This window comes from Cervus canadensis, chromosome 29, assembly GCF_019320065.1.
Source record: "Cervus canadensis isolate Bull #8, Minnesota chromosome 29, ASM1932006v1, whole genome shotgun sequence".
NCBI classification, from domain to species: domain Eukaryota; kingdom Metazoa; phylum Chordata; class Mammalia; order Artiodactyla; family Cervidae; genus Cervus; species Cervus canadensis.
In genome coordinates, this window is record NC_057414.1 from 34,213,859 (window position 1) to 34,237,398 (window position 23,540).

Genomic DNA, 23,540 nt, shown 5'->3' on the forward strand with positions numbered 1-23,540 from the left:
GCTACCAAATGATCCTGCAATCCCACTCCTGGGCATGTATCTGTGTTCAATATAGCACTATTTACAACAGCCAACACAAGGAAGCAACCTAAATGACCATCGACAGGTAAATGGATAAAGAAGATGTGGTATGTGCACACACAATGGAATATTACTCAACCATAAAAATGAATGAAATAATGCCATGAACCTAGAGATTATCATACTAAGGGAAGTAAGACAGAGAAAGACAAATATCATATATCACTTATATGTGGAATCTAAAAAAAGTGATAGAGATGAACTTATTTACAAAACAGAAACAGACTCACAAAAAGCAAACAAAACTTATGGCTACCAAAGCGGGGAGGAAATTAGGGGTTTGGGATTAACAGATACACACTACTAGATATAAAATAAGCAACAAAGACCTACTGTATGATACAGGACACTATATCCAATATCTTGTAATAACCTATAAAGGAAAAGAATTTGAAAAAGAATATATATATGTGAATCACTTTGCTGTACACCTGAAACTAACATGTTTTAAATCAACTGTACTTCAGTAAAGAGTTGTTTCTTTTGGAAAATTAAAAAAAAAAAAAAAAAAAGAAAACCATAAAATAAAAAATGGAACCAATGAACCATAACAAATTGGCAGCATAACCAGAGAAAGTACTTCAAGTGACTTCTGAACACAGTAAATATAAATACTCTGATTACACAGCCTTCATGCAATATGTTCTAACAACAAAAATAAATGCAAAGAAATCTTAAAACTTTACTAAGAAGTTTACTCCTAGTAGTGATATTGGTAAAATATTGAAATGATTTTAAGTATATATAGTAGGATACTGCAAGTATGTTCATTTTATTAGGAACTAAGATTTTCGTTTAAGACGAGAGACAAATACAGAATCAAAGAAAAGAAAAACCTGCTATGTTAAATTTGAATTGGATGTATCGCTATGAACTTGCTTAAACAAACAAGCAAAACACCATTTTTTGTTCTCCCCTCTCAAAGGGCCTAGACGCAGCGACGCTCCAGCAGCAAGGAATATGCCAGTCAGATCCTGGTTTCCATACACCATTTCTCACTAACAAGAGTCAGGACTTCTTGGATGAAAAGCCCATTCCTGATCTGGAACAAGGAAAGTAACAAGGTAAGCCTGGGATATTCTGCACCAGAGAGCATTCCAAGACTAATGGTGAGCAGGAGCATTAAAAAGACACAGGAACCAATTTGAAAGGGTTTTACTGGCCAAATTTGGGACAGTTTGAGCATCAAAAAGAAAAAACTGTAATGGTTATATATATTAAAAAAAAGATTAAAACTCATCCGTCCATAGTATTCCCACAAAAAAGGAGAAAAAAAAATTCTGATTTGCCACCATTATGCAATGCACGCAGTGGGGGTGACTAACTCCCCAACTCTTTACCCTGAATGTTAGTAACTAAAAGGAGGACGTTAACATTTTTAGGAGAAAGTTCAGTTCACTTCTAGTTAATGAAAGAAATCTTGACAGAAAATCTCCAATAAAATAACTGATTGAAGCAAGAGTCATCGATGGATGCTATCACAGAGCAAAAGGTACCCAGAAACAGGTTGTATGTTTGGGGTCAAGATATTACCCCAAGATCATATACAAATCACAAACAGGCAAACCAAACCTTTATAGTAAATCTGGTAGTTACCACTTTGAGCAAGTGGTCACATTTAGTTATCCTTAATAGTGTAGCATGATGTAACATAAAAGTACATAGGTACATAGCATCATCTATGAAATATTCTTGCCAAATAAAAGTTTTCCTTAAACTAATCTAGCTTTTCTTTAGACCTAACTTCCAGTAAGAGGAAAATTAGGACAGAGGATTACATTAAATGACACCATTAGGAAATGAATAAATCCTAAAACTGGGAGCATTCTTATAAAGCAAGTGGTTTGGTTCATTGGCAGAATGAAAGAAGATGGGTACTGGTCTTCTTAAAAAAAGGATCCAAGGCATAATAACAAATGCAATGTGTGAATCTTAACTGAATACAGCTGGGGGGTGGGGTGGGGGTGGATTTTCCAGAGACCCCAGATATTTGCATATGGATTGCTAATTTAGAAAAGTGTCGATAATGATATTGGGGTCAGTATAACCGCAGGAGGAAATACTGGAGTGTCCCGGTGTTTGCAATTTACTTTCAAGTGATTACACACAGAAAGGGGGGAACAACATGGCAGAAATGTCAATCACAGAACCTAGGTACTAAATAGTCATTGAAATTTTTCCTCAATTTCAAAGAGACTGATTATTTTTCATAAATAAGTGTTAAAAAAATGGTGTACCTGTACTGAAGGTACAGTAGAAAACACACCTACACTGGAAACATATCTGGGTATAAATCTCACCTTTATCACTAGTAGTGTGGCCTAAAGCAAGTTACTTAACATTACTTAAGTTTGTCTCACCTGTAAAACTCAAGTAATAATATCTAAGTCATTAGGTTGTTCTGCAAATCAGATCAGATATGGAAAAGGTTCTCATAATTAATTAATGCAAACACTGTAAAATACAAGACTATAAGAAAACATTCCCTTCATTACTGCCACATTCTATGATTAGGAAACTACATCAGGTAAAATTAAATATTCATTGGCAGTCAAAGGGAAGTAATGAGAGTAACATTATATATGAAGATTTACACAGCATTGTTTTAAATGCAGTAATTCCAACTGAAACCCTCTAGACAAAAAAAATCTACCTATCCAAACTATTAGTAGCTCTCAAATTGTGAAGTCTGCTTTTGGTATTAGCCTCTATCCGAATAAAACAGTAAGAAAATAAGTGGAAGTTAGAATGTCTTCTTAACCAAAATCTATAATTCACTTACCTGCCGAAAAACATGTAAGCTTTGGCCTTCATTTCTATAAGTTCCAATAAGGCACACCATTATTAGGCTTTATTCTAAATTTTGGTTAAGCTGCAAACCACTAACAAGCATGCAGTTTCCTTCTAACGTACTCATCATTTCACTCGCAGGTAACCCTTTTCTGGTTAGGCCAGCAGAAAACGCCTAGATGCAGACTGTGCCCCAGGTAGGGAAGAAAAAAGGTTTTCGTTTTTTAAATAAATGCCACCCCTTTCTTTCCAATACCAAAGAAAAAGAAGCGGGGGAGGAGGGGGGAACTGTGTGTTTCGGCTCGACCAGGTGAAACGCTAGCACCCCGCCTCCTCGGGGTCAGGGTGCTGAGCACACGCGCGCGCGGTCGAGGGGCGCCCTGGGAGATCGGGGCAATTTCTCCCAGACGGCGGGACGCAGGGCCAATCTCCTCCCTGAAGGCTTAGATTAGACGCCTTTGAGGGGAACCTGCGGGGTGTCTCCCGGGGCGGATGGGGGTGACGAGACCCGGCGTTCCCTTCCGCCCAGCACCCAGATGGGGGGCCGCCCGAGGGCGCGGGCGGCGAGGAGGGGCCGGCCTTGCCCTCCCTTCCCGGTTACCTGCGGACGGCGGTGCCGGGGGCCGGAGGCCTGCTGCTCCTCCTCCTCCTCCCCGCCAGGCTGAGGCGGCGAGGTGGCGGCGGCGGCGGCGGCCCGGGGGGAGGGGGCGGAGCGCGCGGCCCGCTGCCTCTCTCCTCCCCCGGGAGGCGGAGGGGACCCTATCTCGGGCCGCCGCGCCTAGGCCCGTGGACAGCCTGCGGCAGGGGCATGGCAGCTCCCAACGGCGGCGAGCCTGCGAGGTGCGAGAGTGAGAGGCGGAGGGAGGGGAGCGCTCCGGGGGCCTGAGGGGGAGGAGCGAGGGGGCTTGGCGAGCCACGCGCGGGCGGCCGTTGGGGGCGGTTGGCCGAGGGCAGGCGGCGGTTTAGGCAGCGCGGCGACGGCTCGTGTTTTCCCGGCGGGGCGGGGTGGGGAAGGGGAAGGGGAGTGAGGGGGAGGGAGGGGGAGGTTGGGAGGGAGCCGCCGCCGCGCGCGTGCGGGCCGGCGCCGCCGCCGTTGCCGCTCGGCTCACTCCAGCCTGTTTGGGGGCACTTTGTTTGTGTCCCACAATGCTCTGCGCGGGCGGCCGGGCTGGGGAAGGGGAGGGCAAGTGGGCGGGGCGCGAGCGAGAGGCGGGGGAGACGCGGGTACTGCGCAAGCGCAGAGAAGGCCGCTGCCGGTAGCCGTTACTTCAACCGTCTGCGACTCAGTCTCCTGAGGCAGCGGCCGGTTCTGATACGGCCGGTGCATCTTCACAAGTGCTGAGTTACCTTCACCCGCCACCTGCGCCCTGGCCAATTCGTCCTTTCTGTGCTCGTTCGCTTAGCCGGCTTCTAGCTCAACCTGACAAGCATTTCTGGGCAAGGTTCACAGCTATTGCTTTTTTTTTTTTTCCTTCTTTGAACTAAAACCGAAACAGACTCTGTTTTCTCGAGTGGTTTCTGTAGCGGCGCTGAGCCGGAACACCCCAGCCGCTTTCTTTCGGTGAGGGGGTGAGCTCGTAGTCAGCCCATTTCTCACACACGGAAACTGAGGCCTGCGGAGAGGCGGCCCCAGACAGGTGAGGACGTCGAGCCCCGCCGGCTGCCGCGCCCGACCGGGTTCCGGCCCCCTGCGGCCTCGGCCCCGGGGGTTGTTCTAGAAAGTCCCCCGGCCGCATGGCGGGACGTCCGGCTCTGAAATGGGTGGCGAGATTCACCTTGTTCCCCCAACACGAGGGCACCTAGAGCCGCTCCCCATGTAGGCCTGTTCCTTCCACACCTGGAGCCTCCTTGGGTTCCACCTCCGCTAACCTGAGTTTCCGACGAGGGCGTGTTCGGGACGCCCAGAAGTGATCAGTTCTGCCGGGGGCTCGAGAGTTCTCGGTCACCTGCAGAATCGCGCTCAGGGTTAGAGCTCTCGAGACCCCAAGCCTTACCGTCCCCAGGTGGGGGGCGGAGGAAGGGCGCCCCAGGCAAGCGGAGGGCTGCGCGGGGGCGGAGAGGCTGCGGCTTGCGACTCATGAGGCGCCCCGCATCTGCATACATCGTTTTCCCACGCCCCCAGCTCTTGCACCGAAAGACAACCGAAAGGCTATGTGCAAGGTGGGCTTGACGTCCCTTTTGAAGCAGAGTGGCGTTTTCTTCTGAAACGCTTGGCAACGGCATTAATCTACATGAGAGAATAGCACTCTGGTACCCACCCATTCCAACTACCTAAATATACTTTAGAAATAAAGGCCAGAAAACAAAATCTAACTTATAGTGTTTTCGGGTTCCAGCAGGTTTTCAAGTATATATAATGTTTAATCCTCACAGCAATTGTAATAGGCCAAGTTTTACTGTTACTCCCACTATCGTGTTTATTATTCCCGTTTCAGAGATGAGGAAAGTCAGGAAGATGCAAATGAGGCCCAGAAAGTTTTGTGCTGAGATTTGAAGGAGAAGGAAAAGAAGGCGAAATGCTTACCCTTAGAGGAACAGCAGCAACAGAGCAAGTCTGAAGGAAGGGCAGGAGCCTGAAGTCCTGGTGGGCCTTGTGTTAGGGTAGGTGTGCGACTTAGTACCTGGAGAAGAATCGGGTGGGAATGAAGCTGTCAAACAAATCCCCTCGACTTCTCCTAGGGCATTTAATAGGACAGTCAAAAAAGGACCACTAGGCAAGTGTTTATGTTTACTGCTTCCCTGGGGACTGAGGAGGCAGCCCTGACACAAAATATATATTACTCTCTTGTTTCTTCTCCCCTTTTATACTTTCCTATTTTTTGATTTTATGTTTGAAAATTATCATTCTTTCACCCCCACCCTAGGACTGGAGGATCAGTGGATCAGTGGGGCTAGCGAATAGCTGTGGGGCCCTAAGGGCACAGTGCTAGATGCTTGGATAGGGTGTGAGAAAAAATACAAAGGTTAGCTTTGAAGGAGTCCTCTCCTCTGTTTTGGCTTTGGGCAGGGTCAGTTTCTGTGGCTTCTGCGCCTCCCACCTTCTTGGGCTAGTAGAGACTTGCCCTTGGGTTGGTGGAATATACACACCTTTCTTTGACACTAGATTAAATAATACTGCTGGGAGGATTTTATGAAACCAGAATCCTGCACACAGGTGAAACAAACAAAGGAAGACAGTATGAGGAACCTTTAATTATTAACCTGGTGTGGGTGATTCTGAGGAATTCAAATTCCAGAAGAAGAGGGTTTTATTTTATTCGTGAACTGTTTGGGGGACCAAATTCTGGCAGAAATGGCACTAGCTTGTGGTCGACCATTAGGGATGAATAGGAACTTGGTTATTTAGTTCACAACTTACTTCAGAGTATGAACACTGAACACATAGCTCAGAGATCTCTGGTCCGACTTGGATAATTCCAGTAGAGAACTCATTACTGCACACAGCACCCTTGCTCCCTTATTAGTATGTTCTAACTATATTAACAAAATTAATCTTTTTTGTTCCCCAACCCTGAAACTTGGATCTCTTCTAGTGTTCTCAGTTCATCATCTGTCCACTTGAGCCCATCAGCTTCACTGCTCTGCCACATCTCAGTTCCAACCCATCAACATGTCCTGCTGATTTTGTCCTTTCCTGTGTGAATTGCTCAGTCGTGTCTGACGCTTTGCAACCCCATGGACTATACAGTCCATGGAATCCTCCAGGCCAGAATACTGGAGTGGGTAGCCTTTCCCTTCTCCAGGGGGTCTTCCCAACCCAGAGATCAAACCCAGGTCTCCTGCATTGCAGGTGGATTCTTTACCAACTGAGCTATCAGGGAAGCCATTCCCACGGCCACCATCCTAATCTAATTACAACCAATACCTTGTGCCCAGAGAATTGTAATACTGACTACCTGGTTTTCCAAATATACTGCCCCCTCTCTTCACTCTGCATAGCCAGAGTTACAATGCTTAGTATCACACAGCAATGGCTTCCTGTTATAGCAGGCAGATAGCTAGGTATGGGCAGAGAATGGGGGCAGGGCCCAGGTGGCAGGAAATCTTGCAACTCTTGTAAATAGCGGGGGTCCATGGGCAGACAAAGAAAAACAGGAACCTCCAGACTGACAGGAAACCACACCTTTGAGGTGATAAGTGTCCTGGAATCAGACAAAGAAAGGTGGGGAAAAGCGGGAATCTCCTGCATGCAACTGTAACCTTGTTCATTGTTTTCTTACAATAAAATTAGCCTTGCAGATAAGTACCAATCATGCTCTGAAGTGATGAAACTTCTGATCTAAGCTAAAGGACAAAAATCCCTCCTCCCCTCAGGAAGATGGAGCTGGGATGAAAAATTGTATTCTAGGGAATACAATCCCTAAACTCCTTCCCCAGTGAATCTTCTGCCCCTTCATTTCTTTGCCACTCATAACCAGCTTGCCAAAGAAACACAGGGCTGCAGCTCCTCACCTGTTTGCCCTCTGAGAGCATCATTGTTCAGCAGCTGAGTTGCTTCCAACTCAGACCCAATGGACTGCAGCAAGCCAGGCTTCCCTGTCCATCACCAACTCCCAGAGCCTACTCAAACTCATGTCCTTTGTGTCATTGATGTCATTCAACCATCTCATCCTCTGTTGTCCCCTTCTCTTCCTGCCTTCAATCTTGCCCAGCATCAGGGTCTTTTCCAATGAGTCAGTTCTTTGCATCAGGTGGCCAAAATATTGGAGTTTCAGCTTCAACATCAGTCCTTCCAATGAATATTCAGGACTGATTTCCTTTAGGATAGACTAGTTTGATCTCCTTGCAGTCAGAGGGACTCTCAAGAGTCTTCTCCAACACCACAGTTCAAAAGTATCAATTCTTTAGTGCTCAGCTTTCTTTATGGTCCAACTCTCACGTCCATACATGACTACTGGAAGAACCATAGCTTTGACTAAACAGACCTTTGTTGGTCTTTGTCTTCCACTGTCTCCTGGAATTTGCTCAGATTCATGTCCACTGAGTCTGTGATGCTATCTAGCTATGTCTTCTGCCACTCCCTCCTCTTAAATAAGCTCTAACTTTCTTAACCTCCCTGCTTTATCTGTGAATTCTTTTGCTGCAAAGAAAGAACCTTAAATTCACCGGGAATACTGTTTTTAGGATAAAATCTCAAACTTTTATCATGGCTTTCACAGCTACATAACATGAGCCTGTTTAATATATAACTTCAGCGTCAACTCTCATATTCTTTCAAGGAATTGTGCCAGCTGCAGATTTTTTTTCGAATCTTCAAAATGCCACACACTTTCCTCCAATGTGCACATGATTCCCTCTGTGTATATATACTTTGTTCCTTAGCTAATTCATCTCAATTGACATCTCTTCTACATATATAAGTATTTAAAGAGAAAAACCACACGCCCAAATGGCATTAGTTTGATGAAGCCCATGATAGCAAAACTAGATTTAGTACTTGACCTAACTGCAGTTTCAACCTTTACCAGGAATTGATGTTAATTAACCAGTTTGGAAGTCTCAGACAACCATTTTGCCTTTTTGTATTTCTTTTTCTTGGGGATGGTCTTGATCACTGCCTCCTGTACAGTGTCGTGAACCTCCATTCATAGTTCTTCAAGCACTCTATCAGATCTAATCCCTTGAATCTATTTGTCACTTCCACTGTATAATCGTAAAGGATTTGATTTAGGTCATACATGAATAGTCTAGTGGTTTTCCTTACTGTCTTCAATTTAAGTCTGAATTTGGCAATAAGGAGTTCATGATCTGAGCCACAGTGAGCTCCCAGTCTTGTTTTTTCTGACTATATAGAGCTTCTCCATCTTTGGCTGCAAAGAATATAATCAGTCTCATTTCGGAATTGATCATCTGGTGATGTACATGTGTAGAGTCTTCTCTTGTATTGTTGGAAGAGGATGTTTGCTATGATCAGTGTGTTTTCTTGGCAAAACTCTATTAGCCTTTGCCCTGCTTCATTCTGTACTCCAAGGCCAAATTTGTCTGTTACTCCAGGTATTTCTTGACTTCCTACTTTTGTATTCCAGTCCCCTATGAGGAATCAGAGATCAAATTGCCAACATCCATGATCATCAAAAAAGCAAGAGAGTTCAAGAAAAACATCTACTTCTGCTTTACTGACTATGCCAAAGCCTTTGTATTGATCACAACAAACTGTGGAAAATTCTTAGAGTTGGGAATACCAGACCACCTGACCTGCCTCCTGAGAAATCTGTGTGCTGGTCAAGAAGCAACAGTTAGAACTGGACATGGAACAACAGACTGGTTCCAAATCCGGAAAGGAGTACGTCAAGGCTGTATACTGTCACCCGCTTATTTAAGTTATATGCAGAGTACATCATGAGAAATGCTGGGCTGGAAGAAGTGCAAGCTGGAATCAAGATTGCCGAGAGAAATATCAATAACCTCAGATATGCAGATGACACCACACTTACGGCAGAAAGCGAAGAAGAACTAAAGAGCCTTTTGATGAAAGTGAAAGAAGAGAGTGAAAAAGTTGGCTTAAAACTCAACATTCAGAAAACTAAGATCATGGCATCCTGTCCCATCACTTCATGGCAAATAGATGGGGAAATAGTAGAAACAGTGAAAGACTTTATTTTTTTGGGCTCCAAAATCACTGCAGATAGTGGAACCATGAAATTAAAAGACACTTGCTCCTTGGAAGAAAAGACCAACCCAGACAGCATATTAAAAAGCAGAGACGTTACTTTGCCAACAACGATTTGTCTAGTCAAAGCTATGGTTGTTCCAGTAGTCACGTATGGATGTGAGAGTTGGACCATAAAGAAAGCTGAGCACTGAAAAATTGATGCTTTTGAACTGTGGTGTTGGAGAAGACTCTTGAGAGTCCCTTGGACAGCAAGGAGATCCAACCAGTCCATCTTAAAGGAGATCAGCCCTGGGTGTTCATTGGAAGGACTGTTGCTGAAGCTGAAACTCTAATACTTTGGCCACCTGATGCAAAGAACTGACTCATTTGAAAAGGCCCTGATGCTGGGAAAGATTGAGGGTAGGAGGAGAAGGGGACAACAGAAGATGAGATGGTTGGATGGCATCACTGACTCAATGGACATGAGTTTGGGTAAACTCCAGGAGTTGGTGATGGACAGAGAGGCCTGGCGTGCTGCGGTTCATGGGGTCGCAAAGAGTTGGACGCGACTGAACTGAACTGAACAATTAAATATTTGTTTAATATTTGCCTCCCTTATTAAACTAAAAGATCCAAAAAGGCAGGACCATGTCTACTTTGGTACCATATTTTTTTCTAAGCTTAATTTAATGCTTGGAATATATTGGATTAGCCAAAACGTTTGTTTGGACTCTTCCATAAGATGTTACAGAAATACTCAAGCAAACGTTTTGGCCAACCCAATAGCATCTGTGCAAAAAATAAGTGCTGAATTGAATAACAGTGAATAGAAGCTACAGGTGGCTCAGTGGTAAAGAATCCGCCTACCAATGCAGGAGACACAGGTTTGATTCTTGGGTTGGAAAGATCCCCTGGAGGAGGAAATGGCAACCCACTCCAGTGTTCTTGCCTAGAGAATCCCATGGATAGAGGAGCCTGGCAGGCTACAGTCCATGGGGTCGCAGAGTGTCAGATATGACTGAGCAACTCAGCACAATTGAAGTCAGATTTGGGAAAAATAAATAAGAGACAAACAGTGAAGATAACTAACATTTAGTGAGTACAAGGTACTGGCCTAAATTCTCATAATACTCTTTATAATCTTTATCTTATGAAGTATATATTATAATTATCTCTAATTGACAGTTAAGTAACTGAAGAGAGAGTAAGCCATTTGCCCAGGTTCACATAGATGGTAAAGATCAGGATTCAAATCTAAGCAATCTGGCTCTAGAACCCAACATATAAGGTTGAAGTGAAAAAGTCAGTCATGTCTGACTCTTTGTAATCCCATGGACTATAGAAGTCCATGGAATTCTTCAGGCCAGAATACTGGAGTGGGTAGCATTTCCCTTTTCCAGGGGATCTTCCCAACCCAGAGATCAAACCCAGGTCTCCAGCATTGCAGGCAGATCGTTTACCAGCTGAGCCACAAGGGAAGCCCAAGAATCCTGGAGTTGGTAGCCTATCCCTTCTCCAGCAGATAATCCCAACTTAGGAATTGAACCGGGGTCTCCTGCATTGCAGGTGGATTCTTTACCAACTGAGCTATCAGGAAAGCCCCAATATAAGGTTAGAACCCTAATATATGTCAGGGTGTAAGAATACACCATACAGCTGTCTGTACTGGAGAGGAGCTGATCTCAATTTTTTGAGTCCTAAATTCGAAAATCCTAGAGAAGGGGCTCATTGGCTTAGCTCAAGCCAGGTAGTCATTCCTAAACCAACCAAGATCAGTGCAGTGGCCACCATCAGGACATGTAGATTCCATGCAGAGGGACAATTTCCAGGAGAAGGGGTCATGCCAGGAAGGAAATCTCATAGAGGGTACCCCATGTATTTCTCCCCATACATTCAATATCATCAATTCCCTTGTCTAACATCATGCTCTTTCCCCACATAGAAAAACAGATACCTTGCCTCCTTAATGAGAAACCATTTAAAGATACAACCAGCTACCGCATTCATCTCTGATTCCCAGAATCTCTGTTGATCATGTCTGGATATGATTTGACACAATTTCGCAACCTATGGGCTAAATCACAAATTTAATGACCATCAAAAGAGAGCCACATTCTTTTGCAAAGATTCTAAAGTCAGCTCCTGCTGCTGAGTTTACCTTGAGCCAGAGATAAACTCCAAGATCCATATTAGGCAAAGTTTTCCCAGAGGCCACAAAGAAGAAAAGTTCACAGACCAAACTAAGGAGGTAAAATCACAGTTTATCAAAAAAGTTTAAAACACATAATGAGAAGTAAAGGAAAAGGTGTGGATGGACACACATTGGATAAGCTACAAACAGAGTGGAGGAACAACTCTACCTGAGCCTAAATTATACAAAGTTCATAGTCCTGTTTTATCTGGTGGTGGGGTTATGGGAATTGGAGTTGAGTCTGAGCAACGGGATCCCACAGGCTGAAGGTACATGGGGGCATCATATACGCTTGTCTATTGGAAAGATGCAAGGGCAAGTATATCAGGCAAAGACCTGTATCTCATCAGTTACCCTGGTGAGTAGCTGTGGTCTCATCTACATTTCTTGGGCAGATGACCAGTGGGGCCAGAATGGAATTATCTGTGGGTGGTTGATTTAAGGCCTCATAAACGTTGGATGCTTGTTGTACCTCATATATATTTACTGAATCATGAATGTTTGGTACATCTTGGTCCTTCCTTCCCTTTCTATCTAGTTTGGAACATGTACACTCCACTTGTTTTTATATCTCTCCAACATTCCTCAAATGCCACTTTCATTTCAAATACTCAGTTTCATCTAGTCTCCTTCCTTTTTTAAAATCTTATTTTCTATAGTAAATGTAGAAAATTCCTAAAATATTCAAACAGCACATGTTATAAATTTTAAAAATCAGTTGTAGTTGAAATTACCTTGGAAAATCTCTTAGTCACCTGTAAAGTACAGTGCATTGTATTGATGAGCCATGTTGGAGGCTGACATGCCACTGACCCAATGGGTGTTCCCTGTAGTGTGGGGACAGACTGCTCATTCCTCTGTTGGGTACCAGAGGAGGTTGTGAGCTTCTCACTCAGACTGCTGGGCATCCACACCATGGGACGCATCCAGATACTGGGACCAGCCAAGCAAATGACAGATTCACATCTCCTACCTCCTGCTCACTCTGAGCATCCACTCACTTAGCGAAATTACACTTAGGTTTCTCTTTCTCAAGCCCACTTGAACTCATATGACTTAAATTGTGTATGTTATTCTTCTGGAAAAGACAAATATCCATAAAGATATCCATAACTTAAAAATAAACAAACCTTTAGAAGGAAAGGGAAAGCAACATATAGAAAAGCATCTGAAAAAGAATATATGTATAACTGAACCACTTTACTGCACACATGAAACTAACATAACATTGTGTTAAAGAATCAACAATGAAAGTGAAAGTCACTCAGTCGTGTCTGACTCTTTGTGACCCCATGGACCATAGAGTCCATGGAATTTTCCAGGCCAGAATACTGGAGAGGGTAGCCTTTCCCTTTTCCAGGGGATCTGCCCAACCCAGGGATTGAACCCAAGTCTCCTGCATTGCAGGCAGATTCTTTACCAGCTGAGCCACAAGGGAAGCCCAAGAATCCTGGAGTGGGTAGCCTATTCCTTCTCTAGCGGATCTTCCTGACCCAGGAATTGAACCGGGGTCTCCTGCATGCAGGCAGATTATTTACCAACTGAGCTATCAGGGAAGCCCCAAATTAGCTATATTTCAGTTTATAAAAAGAAGTCTCAAAGGATGTGCAACAGTTAATGTTGTGTGTCAACCTGGCTAGGCTATGGTACCCAGTGATTTGGTCAACCACCAGTCTAGATGTTTCTGTGAAGATGTATTTTTAAGTGTGATTAACTTTCTCTCTCTGCCTACTCGTGAATGTATACACCATGCATGTGCATGCTCAGTTGCTCAGTCGTGTCTGACTTTTTGCAGCCCCCATGGACTGTAGCCCGCTAGGCTCCTCCGTTTGTGGAATTTTCTAGGCAAGAAAACTGGAATGGTTTGCCGTTTCCTACTCCAGGGAATCTTCCTGACCTAGGGATCAAACCTGTGTCTCCTGTGTTTCTTGCACTGGTAGGCAGATTCTTTACCACTGCACCACTGGGGAAGCCCATATACACACAAACTTTGTTTAAAGCACATTATCCCTCATAATGTGGATGTGTTCCATTAGATCAGTTGAAAGCCTAAAGGCTGAAGTTTCTTAAAGAAAAAGCCGTTCTGCCTCAAAATGGCAACATGGAATCCTGCCTGAATTTCCTGCCTGCTGGCCTGCCCTGCAGATTTTGGACTTGCTAGCCCCCACAATTGTGTGAGCTAAGTCCTTGAAATCTCTCTTTCTGTACCTCTATATCCTATTTGTTTTGTTTCTCTGAAGAACCCCTGAGTAACAGGATGCTACAGAATTTAGAGGAGCATATGAACAAACAGAGTCCCCAAATAATGAGTGGGAGTTTCTGAAGTAGAGAGATGAGAGCAATAACATGAAAAGGCAGTATTTACCCAAAAGAGTAGTATTTCTTGTGTCTAAGTGGAGGGAAAGGAGGATGCCTCAATGGTGCCTCCAGGCAACAAAGCAAGAAGAACGTGCATGATGTGGAACCAGCTTGAGCGCCAAGCCTCACACCTATCTCTGTCATTCATGTACTTGCCCTATAAAAATGACTTGAAGCTCTTAGAACCCAATGTTTACTTTCTAGTGCCATCTTAACTTTGGTCTCACTTCCTTCTACCAGGAATCCCCTCCCACTCTGTCTCCCATCTCTCCAGGGTCCGTTAGTCTCTTACAAGTTCTTAGCATCTCTTACCTGCTGAACATCTCCCCCTTCAATTCTCAGTAAAGCTTTTCTAAAACGCAGAGTCGGGTGAACTGTGTTTCCCAATTTTCTAGAAATTACCATATTCACGATATTGTGTTTGCATAGCTATCTCCTTATTGGTCTATGAACACTTTGCACTTTCAGCTAAGTATAATATATGTATTTAGAACAAGATATATCATATAGAAATACGTACATGTTTGTTGCTTGAATGAATGAGTGAATAAATAAATTTGTCCATGATCTTGTAAATGATGAAATGAAATCCAAACTCAGGATTTTCATACTCAAAGTCTTGTCTTTGTCTTCTGTATATGATGTGATCCATTTATTCTTTTGGAATTCTGTAGGTAAAATCTATCTACTTGGAAGAAACATTTTTGTCAGCACTGGAAGGAAAGAACAACAAATATGGGGAAAATGGACAGATGCCTATTTTTAAAAAAGAACAGAGTACACTAAAACTTGTTTTATTTTTGTTTTGTTTTATAGCTACTCTTTTCTGATTGTTGACAAGATTCCCAAAGGATTGATCTCAAATATAAATATAGATTTAGGATTTGATTTGCCACACACAAGATATATATCAGAAGTTCTCTTTGCTTCAAAATGAAAACCATTTGGAAAGTTGGCAGGTTTATTTGATAATCAGTTTATTCTCATAAGCCTTATTACATGGAAGGTTGAGTGAATGGCTGCTCATATGGTTTGACTTTGATGTCACACAGAGGACCTGCTCCTTTCCTTGAATTACTCTGTGGTGGATGGGAGTATAATTACTTCTATAATGCGCTTGTACATTTAGACATTGGTTCCTTTAAGGCACATTTTCCTTTGTTTTCAGTGGGCTCTCCCATCTATATTTACGTCAAGCATTTTCCCTAAACCCCACACCTAAATAGCCATCTATTTTGTGTTTGCTCCACAGTTGCCTCTGGTGCAACATTTCTGAACAGAAAGGACCTCTCTTGCCCCAGACCTGTTTCTTCTGGGTTTCTCATTTCAGTGAACTGTCTTACCACTCACCAAATTTCCCAAGCTAGAAACTTAAAGAGTTTTCCTATCACTTACATCCAAACATTAACTAGTCTTAGGAGTTGTTATCATGAACATTTCCTCACTCTGTCTACCAGGCTCTGTGGGTCTTGCCAGTGCCTTATTCAGGCCCTTCATTAGTTCTCACTTGGCTCCAGCCCCTCTTCTGTCCATTGTCCTTGGTGTAGCCAGGGAGGTCTCTTTTAAAGACATAGCTGATCACGTGATTCCTCTTTCTGAAACCTTATAAAATGTCTACTCTTTACCCTTAGGATAAAGTACAAACTCTTGCATTTCCTGAGACTTTCCTGGTGATCCAATAGTTAAGACTTCATGCTTCCAAGGCAAGGGGTGCAGGGTCAATCCCTGGTTGGGAACTATGATCTCACCTGCTGTGCAGTGTGGCCAAGAAAGTATTAAAAAAAAAAAGACATATTTTCTGAATCCTTTCCAACCCTTCAATATTCATACTCCTCTCTCCACCCCACCCCACCAATTTCATATATTATCCTATTTTTCTGAATACCTTCATATTCGCTTTGCTGTTTGTGTCTTTTTACATATTACTTTTCTTGCCTAAGAAGCTTATCCCCTTTCTCCTAGCCAGGAGTTAGCCATTTGTGTATGCTGAGACTCAGCTCTGTCACTAACATCCTTCAGAAAGTGTTTCCAGATATTTACTGGTTAGCTAAATGCTCCTACCTACATGCTTCCTAAATTCTGTACATTATACCAATGTCATGGTATTTATCACCTGGTTTGGCCCGTTAATTTTACTTTCATGCCTTTCCAAGCAGATTATAAAGCTCTTTATGACAGAGACTATTCCGTGTATCTTTGAAAGCTGAGAACCTATCAGCTGATATCTGCTGTAGCAATCAATACATTAAATTTTTTAATTTATGTTTTAATTGAAGGATAATTGCTTTACAGAATTTTTTTGTTTTCTATCAAATATTAACATGAGTCAGCCATAGGTATATATATGTCGCAATCAATACATTTTACTTGAATAAGGGGAAAAGATTAAATGACACTTAATGGGTGGTTTGAGAGGGCTATGAAAACACATTTTATCTTCAGTTTAACTTAACATTTTTTTTGTGTGGTAAAATATTTATAACATGAAACTTAACATTTTGTCCATTTTAAAGTATACAATTCAGTGACACCAAGTACATTCAATTTATTTTGTAACCATTACCACTAACTCTTTTCAGAATGCTTTCATTATCCCAAACAGAAAATCTGTACATTCCACCTTCCCTGTGACCCTTGGTTACCTCTACTGTCTTGTTTCTGTGAATTTGCCTATTCTTGGTAACTCATATAAGTGCAATTCTTAAAATTCAAACAGTATCTGTCCTTTTGTATCTGTATTATTTTACTGAACATAGTGTTTTCTAGGTTCATCTATGTTATAGCATGTACAAGAATTTCATTCATTTGCAAGGCTAAAAAAATATTCCATTCTATTTACCTACTCTTATTTTTTTATCCATTCATCTGTTAATGGACACATGCTTGGATTGTCTCAACCTTTTGGTTACTGAGAATAATGCTGCTGTGAATACTGGTGTACAAGTATCTGTTTGAGTCCTTGGTTTCAAATTTTTTTGGATATCTATCTAGAAGTGGAATTGCTAGATCATATGTTTATCTCTGTTTACCTTTTTGAGGAATCATCATACCATTTTCCATAGTAGCTGCACCATTTTACATTTCCACCAGCAATAAACAAGAGTTCCAATTTCTCCTCATTCTCATAAACACTTGTAATTTTCTTTTTTGCTTTTTGGGTATTATTCATCCTTTTGAGTATTAAGTACAGTTGACTCTTGAAAATTTAAGGGTTGGGGTTCCAACCTCCACACAGTGAAAATCTGGTTATAAGTTTAGAATTCGTTCTCCAGATCTTCTGTTTGACATCCAAGGGTTCAAACAACCCTTACCGTGCAGTACTAAATCCCCCTCCTCTGCCATGTTTTTGGCTGCTTTCAAATGTCCTAGATACTCAGTCTTACCCCAGCTTTTCTTCTGTGTCTTAGAAGGTCTGTTGTATGTTCTCACCTATAATTTTTTGCTCCAGGATTTTGTGGGTCTATAGTCATCTTGCAAGTTTTATGAGTAGCACCCACCACTTTTACCACCTGAGTTCAAGTAACAGACAGGCTCTTGTGTCAGTCCTTCAGGTATCCACCAGAAAGTTTAGGACAAATATACACAATAATTTGCAAATAATTTCTGCTTTGTTTTTTCTAGTTTGGGGAATGATACTGGAAACAAGGCTGCCACCACTTCAAGACCAAAATCACTGCCAAGTATGAGAGGGGTAGAGTAATGGTAGGTGAAGATGCTATAAAACTTTCCTACCATTTTGAAGATGGCTTTTTATTGACTGGGTATTTGTTTGGTGGCTATAAAACTTTGAGTGTTTTCCAGAGGTCCAGGAAATATGGTTCAGACAGTTGCTGCCTTTTTAAAATACATTTCTGTTGGGAAATGAAAACTTGGAGCTTCCCAGGCTACCATTTTGCTGATGTCTTTTTCTTTAACGTAGTTTCGCCTTCACTTTGGACTTTCAACAAGGAGCACTCGGCATGTAATCTAAGAGAAGGTGTGTGCAGTCACTGAAAAATGGCAGAACAAAGACCTCTGAGCCACTATAAGGAGGCTTGAAATAGGAACTTGCTTGGAAAGCTGAAATTTTATAGATGAGGAATCCACTAGGCTATTGGGTGACAGTTGAGAACAGATAGGCTTGTGAAATGCAGTTCTGTCCAGGTAGTAAATTGCTCAGGGAGCTGGTGCTTGCTGACAGTGTGGGACAGCTGCAGTTACATGCTGCAAATGGTTGGGTTTGATTTCTGGAGGCATACTAATTCCAGCTCATGAGGGGTCTTGAGTAATGCCAAAAATGACCAAGTAGAAGAAAATGTGAAGATAATGATATGGTTCTGGTGGTAAATTAGATTCTCCCTTCAGAGCTCAGAGAATCTGTCTAATTCAGTTCATTCCTAGTGGTAGCTGTCATATCAGCTTGTCCTGACCCTGGCTGTGGTTCACAGCTGTATCTCAGTAGTGACTTGGGAGGAAAGCCTTTAGTAATTGTCTCCGCCTCTCCATGTCTTCACTCCTTCTCCCATCAGTAGTATCCCCTGCCTTTCCTTCCATTTTTTTCCCAACTACTTACTCTCCTCTGTTTCCTATTCCCTCGGTGAAAATATGTTCTGATCTGCTAAATTCACATTAAGGTGCATATGGCCAAAAAGACTTGTATGTAAACCTGTCTAGGGACTGTTTGCATTTTAACAGAAGTTTCTGTGTTTCATGCTGGAAGAAAACATTTATTTTTTTAAAAATTATTAGTTTTGGTTGCACTGGGTCTTCATTGCTGCACGTAGGCTTTCTAGTTGTGGTGAGCAAGGGCTACTCCTCGTTGCATTGCTCAGGCTTCTCCTTGAGGTGGCTTCTTTTGTTGCAGAGCACAGACTTTAGAGCATGGGGCTATCGCCCACCAGCTTTAATTGCTCCTCAGCATATGGAATCCTCCTGGATCAAGGACTGACTGAACCTTTGTTCCCTGCATTGGCAGGTAGATTCTTATATACTGTACCACTAGGAAAGTCCTGAAAAAAAACAATTCTATTTGCGAAGCTCTAAGTATTAGTTGTTCCGTGTGTGTGTGTGTGTGCGTGTGTGTGTGCGCACGCTACGTGCTCAGTTGTGTCCAGCTCTTTGCGACTCCATGGACTGTAGCCCTCCATGCCCCTATGTCCATGGAATTTTCCAGGCAAGAATACTGGAGTGGGTAGCCAGTTCCTTCTCCAGGGGATCTTCCTGACCCAGGGTTCCAACCTGGGTCTTCTGTATTGCAGGCAGATTCTTTACTGTCTGAGCCACCAGGGAAGCCCAGATATTCCATGGGAAAGAGAATTTTTAGAGGACCAATTCTAACTCAGAATATTTTTTAAGGTATACTCTGTTCTAGGTAGTATAAAAAATTCCTAATTATAAAAGGGCTTTAGAAAATAAAATTTCTCCTCCCAGTATGAAAAGAAGCTCTGAGGCTGACTTGAATGTGACATCAGTGGATAACGAGCTTTTATACTTTTCCAGTCAGAGGTACCAAGGATAAAGCCAAAACTTTGACCATGTTGAGAAGTCAAGTCAGGGAAATTTTCACACAGCTATAGGAAAGGAAAGGCTGTTGAGGAGGAACAGAACAAATCTAACTTAAATCTTGACTATTTTAGAAGATAATAAGCAGCCTCCATACATTATATGGCCTTTCTTCCCAGTCATCATCAGAAAATCTTTGGAATACAGTATACAAATTAAGGATCTGCTGGTTCTGGAAGGACAGGTCCCAGAAAGTAAGAGCAAAGAGTGGGAAACATGTTATCACTGACTGAATTTAACTTCTCCCAGCCTCTGTTTCTTCCTCTGTAATGTGGAAGCATTAATATCTATTGAAGAGCATTAAAACTCTTTTGATTACAAATTATAAGAAGCCATACTGAACGTATGAACATAAACCAGAAATTAAAAAAAAGGAATTTGTAGGTTTTTACTCCTGGATGTTCAAGATCTTTGGCTTTTGGGCAAGCTGGATCCAAAGATCCAAAGGATGCCTTTAAAAATTTTTGGCCCTCCATTATTTCTGCTTATTTTGGTTTGGCTTTTCCTTAAATGGTTTTAATTTATGTGTCAGTTAAGGTGATCTAAAGAACACATCTCCCAGCTTAACGATTCTAAGAGAAAGTTGTTTTTAAATATCATTTTAAAGATGATATTGCCTTGCTCAGGTCAGATGTCCAAACCCTAATCAATCACTGCATGTTGGCATTTTTGGATTGGCCATCCTAGGTCAGATGTATAACCCAGTATTTGGCCAGGGTAACACAACTGACTGCCTCTCCAGGATTACATGCATGAAGGGAGAATTCCCTAAAGGATAAAGGAGGTAGAGGATGGAAAACTATGCTGGGCATGAAAATATTGTAGCTGTTATAATCTACCAAACCTACTACTGCAGGTTAAAGAATCAAATAAGCAGACACAAGGAAGCTGTTTATAAACTAGAGTCATATTTAAAACATCATTTAGGTAATTATAAATACCATGTTCATTAAAATCAAGAAAGCTGCATCATATAACAATGACTTTACAAATCTGTGGGAAAAGATGGACTATTCAATGCCTGTTGTGAGACAACTGAATAAGCATCTGGAAAAAAAAAATGCAAGGAGGAGCCGCACCCGCCTCCACACACTAGTATATACTCTAAATGGATTAAAGATTTAAATGTAAAAATGAAACCATAAAAGTGTTCGAAGAAAACATGGTAAAATTCTTTCATAATCTTGGAATGGGGAAGGTCTTCCTAATCATTATTCAGAATTCTGAGCTCATAAAGAATATGACTGATCAATAAAACTACATCAAAAACATTTGTGTGATGAAAAATATCATTTGAAAAAAAAGTCAAAAGGCAGGAAACAAATAGAATAAAAGACAGTGGTGTGTTGGAGATGCTCTATACTAGCTCATAGAAGCTGATTATTAAATTTTAGAAAATTTGTAAGCTGGTTGTCAACTTATTTAAAATTAAGTTATGTGAACTTATGAATAAAGAATGTTACAAACAAAGATAATATATATTCAAAAACTCATCACTCTAATTGTTTAACTACATTTTGTTATCATTCATACTTTTGGAGTGATTGACATCTGTTGTGTCTGTATCATGGAGATATTACATAATGGCTTGGTGTTACACATTTCTCCCAAATTCCACAGATGTAGAATGTTGGTAGCTGTGGAGAGAACGTTTACATCATGAATATTAGCACATGCTATAAAACAGGATTTATTTTCCCCAGAGACCATTACTAAACACTAGCCAACACACCACTGGGAAAAAAAAATTGAAACTCACAGAGAAAGGGCTACTCTCCCTCTATGTAATGTGCTTCTTATAAGCCAAGTATAAAAAGACTATAAACCTAACAGAAACATAAGAAAAATATGAAGTGTTCATTCATAGAAATAAAGAGATGCTCTGTGTCACAAGAGAAATTCAAGTAAAAACCATACTGAGATATTTTTTTTTTACTAACTAGATTAGCAAAACTCTGAGTGTGATAAGACTCTGCTGGAAAGGCTGTGGGAAAAAAAGACATTTTTTTTTTTTTACATTGTTGATGAGGATATAAATTTATATAACCCTTTTGGAAGGCAATTTGTCAATATGTATATGAAATTACCAATACATAGACTATTTGACCTAGCAATCCTATCCCTGGGAATTTATACTATTATATAGTATTAAGTTCTTTTGGTTCATTTTTTAATTACTTTAAAGATTGGAAACAACACAAGTGTTCATCCATATGGGCTGGTTTAATAAACTGTGGAATATTTAAGCAGTAGAATTAACTAGAACTGTAAAAAAAATTGAAGACACACCAAGTTGAATATGAAGAATCTCTAAATTGTATCTTTTCCATTCCATTTTATTGAGAAACAATTGATATGACATTATATTAGTTTAAGATGTACAACATAATGATTTGATGTACAAGTGTATTGCAAAATGATCACCACAATAGGCTTAGTTAACATCCATCACCTCATATAATTACAACTATTTTTTCCTTGTGATGGGAACTTAGCAACGTTCAAATACGCTATATAGCATTAGCTATATTCACCATGTTTCACATGACATCTCTAGAACTTCTTTATCTTAGAACTAGAAGTTTGTACCTTTTGATTGCCTTCACTCAATTTCTCCATACCCACCCCCATCCTCTAACCACCAACTTGTTCTTTGTTTCTCTGAGTTTGATTTTTTTTTAGATTTCACATATAAATGAGATCATGAAGTGTTTGACTTTTTGTCTGACTCATTTCACTTAGCATGATACCCTCAAGGTCCATCCATGTTATCACAAATGGCAGAATTTCCTTCTTTTTTATGGCAGAATTATATTCTATTATATAAATATACCACATTTTTCTTTACCCATTCATCAAGTTATATAATCAAATAACTAAAATCAAGGTTAATATCAGAGTTATCATTTGCATAATAAAGTAAAAATATAGTTGTATTTGATTTGCAGAAACAAAGTCTGGAAGAAAAGTAATAGAAATGGTTATAGGACAAGTTTGCTGTGTAAGATGTGGGACCCAGTTAGGCAGAGAGCAGGATTAGAACAAGGCTTTGTGTTACCTTTTTACACTAAAATGAATGTTGAACTATGTCAACATACTACCTTGTTACAAAATTAAATTGTTAAAGGAACCAAATGAAAGCTTCATTAAAGAGCACTTGACATTCAATAAAAGTTTCTGAGCACCTATCATATGGCAGGCACTGTTGTAGGAGCTGCGCCCAGAAGGTGACACCACATCATGTAAGCTGTGATGTAAAGCTGAAGAGTTTGTTACTGTTCTCAGCCACAGAAGACACTCTCAGATGCCACAGCTTCTCTTACGTCTGTCCAGTGGTTTTCTCTTGTCCCATTAGTCTCATATCCGTGACCTAAACAGAGTAAAAATATCCCAAGCCCTATAGTTTTAGTAACAATTTAATATTTGTGTTCTTCTCTGTGTAGGTTCTTTGTATATGTTTTCACAGCTTGGTCATCTTTCTTTTTTTAAAAAATTTATTATATTGAAGTATAGTTGATTTACAATCTTGTGGTAGTTTCTACTGTACAGTAAAGTGATGCAGTTATACATATACATATATATTCTTTTTCATGTTCTTTTCCATTATGGTTTGCTACAGAATACTGAATATAGTTCCCTGTGCTATACAGTAACACCTGTTGTTTATTCATCCTATATATGTCATCTTTCTTCTTGAATATATTGTTTAATATACTCAGTGGAATATGATATTTAAAAAGCTCAGGCCTTTAATTTTGTGGACAGTGAGCAAAATAGACAAAAATCCCAGTGAATTTACATTCTAGTGGTGATGAGGGAAAGACTTTCTGAGGAGGTGATGTTAAGTACAGTCATGAAAGATATGAGGGAGTGTGACTTGTTAGCATCTGGGGTTCTGCTTGTCATTCATAGTAATTACTATTTCCAGTGTCCTCAAGAAGATTGCAAGACATTACACATGCACACATATACATACACACCAATTTT

General features: G+C 41.1%; 1 protein-coding gene and 1 long non-coding RNA gene across 5 annotated transcripts in view; one reads left to right on the forward strand and one right to left on the reverse strand.

Moving 5' to 3' along the window:
• The window catches only part of ZBTB44 (zinc finger and BTB domain containing 44), a 57,744-nt gene extending 53,711 nt beyond the window's left edge, over positions 1–4,033 (reverse strand). Inside the window, exon 1 of one of the 4 annotated variants that reach the window (XM_043451032.1) lies at positions 3,473–4,033. The gene's annotated coding sequence lies outside the window, so the exon portion shown is untranslated. The remainder of the gene's footprint in view (positions 1–3,472) is intronic. The other 3 variants (XM_043451034.1, XM_043451030.1, XM_043451035.1) reach the window with 3 other exon arrangements.
• LOC122430491 overlaps positions 3,584–23,540 on the forward strand; it is a 66,879-nt gene continuing 46,922 nt past the window's right edge. Inside the window, exons 1-3 of the long non-coding RNA XR_006266331.1 lie at positions 3,584–3,711; positions 5,307–5,472; positions 17,634–17,714. This is a non-coding gene — a long non-coding RNA (uncharacterized LOC122430491). The remainder of the gene's footprint in view (positions 3,712–5,306; positions 5,473–17,633; positions 17,715–23,540) is intronic.